This window comes from Echinops telfairi, unplaced genomic scaffold, assembly GCF_000313985.2.
Source record: "Echinops telfairi isolate 266 unplaced genomic scaffold, ASM31398v2 ScPeMD7_5592;HRSCAF=6446, whole genome shotgun sequence".
Lineage (NCBI taxonomy): Eukaryota > Metazoa > Chordata > Mammalia > Afrosoricida > Tenrecidae > Echinops > Echinops telfairi.
Window position 1 is genome coordinate 48688182 of NW_022109491.1, and position 1266 is coordinate 48689447.

The following is a 1266-nucleotide window of genomic DNA, read 5'->3' on the forward strand; positions in this document are numbered from 1 at the left end:
GTCTCTACTCCGCACTCCCCCCATCATTCACTATGGTAAGATTTTTTGTACTGATGATGCCTTATACCTGATCCCTTTGACACCTCGTGTTTCCTTGTTTTTTTAATGACTTTTTTGCTTTCTTTATGTATGTTCGTGATGTCATCCCACAGTTTATTAAGTCTTTTAAAATTAGTGTTCAATGTATTAAAGCTGTTCTTGAAATGTGTTTGAAATTCAGGTCAGATAAACTTAAGGTCCTATTTTGACTCATATGGGCTTGTTTTAATTTCTTTCAACTTGAACTTGAAATTACATATGTCAGTCCCTGGTATTGTTTTGGCTGCTGATATTGAACGTCTCCATCATCTCTTCCTACAGATGTGGTCAATTTGACTCCTGTATAGTCCATCTAGTAAGGTCCATGTCTACAGTTTTTGTTTATGTTTCTGAAAAAAAGGTGATTGCAATGAAGTCGTTGGTCTTGCAAAATTTTCTAATGCTATTGTTAGCTTCATTTCTATCACCAAAACCATGGTTTTCCAACTACTTTGCCTTTCTTTTTGTTTTCAACTTCTGTATTCTAATCACCAATTATTATCAATGCATCTTAATTGCATATTTGATCAATTACAGACTGAAAAAGTTGGTAGAATTCTTCGTTATTTACAAATAGCTGTAGTGATTGGTGCATAAATTTAAATAATAGTATTAACTAGTCTTCCTTGTAGGTGTGTAGATATTATCTTATCACAGACATCATTGTACCTCAAGGTTAACCTTGAAATATTCTTTTTGATGAAGAATATGACATCATTCCTCTTGAATTTGTCATTCCAAGCATAGTAAGTCACAGTAAGTCTGATACAAAATGACCAACACCAGTCCATTTCAGCTCACTAATCAATGCCTAGGATACCCGTCTTTATACATTCCATTTATTTTTGACAACTTCCATATTTCCTAGATTCATACATTGCACATTTCACATTCTGATTAATAAGGGATATTCGCAGCTGTTTCTTCTCATTTTGAGTCATACTCCACCAGCAAATAAAAATCCTGAGAGCTTTTACTCATTCACATCATTAAGAATGACACTACATTGCTAAGGCAGCTCTCCTCCAGTCACAGTTTGAGTGTTTTCTGACACGAGAGGCTCATTTTCTGGCACTCTGTCTGACAATGCTCTGCTATTACTCATAGTTTTCAGAGGCTAACCCCTTAGAAGTGAACAGTTTATTTCTTATGCATAATCTGGAAGCTTGGCTGAGATGTGTTCACCTT

General features: G+C 35.1%; 1 pseudogene; it reads right to left on the minus strand.

Moving 5' to 3' along the window:
- The window catches only part of LOC105979880, a 55139-nt pseudogene that overhangs the window by 20516 nt on the left and 33357 nt on the right, over nucleotides 1–1266 (minus strand).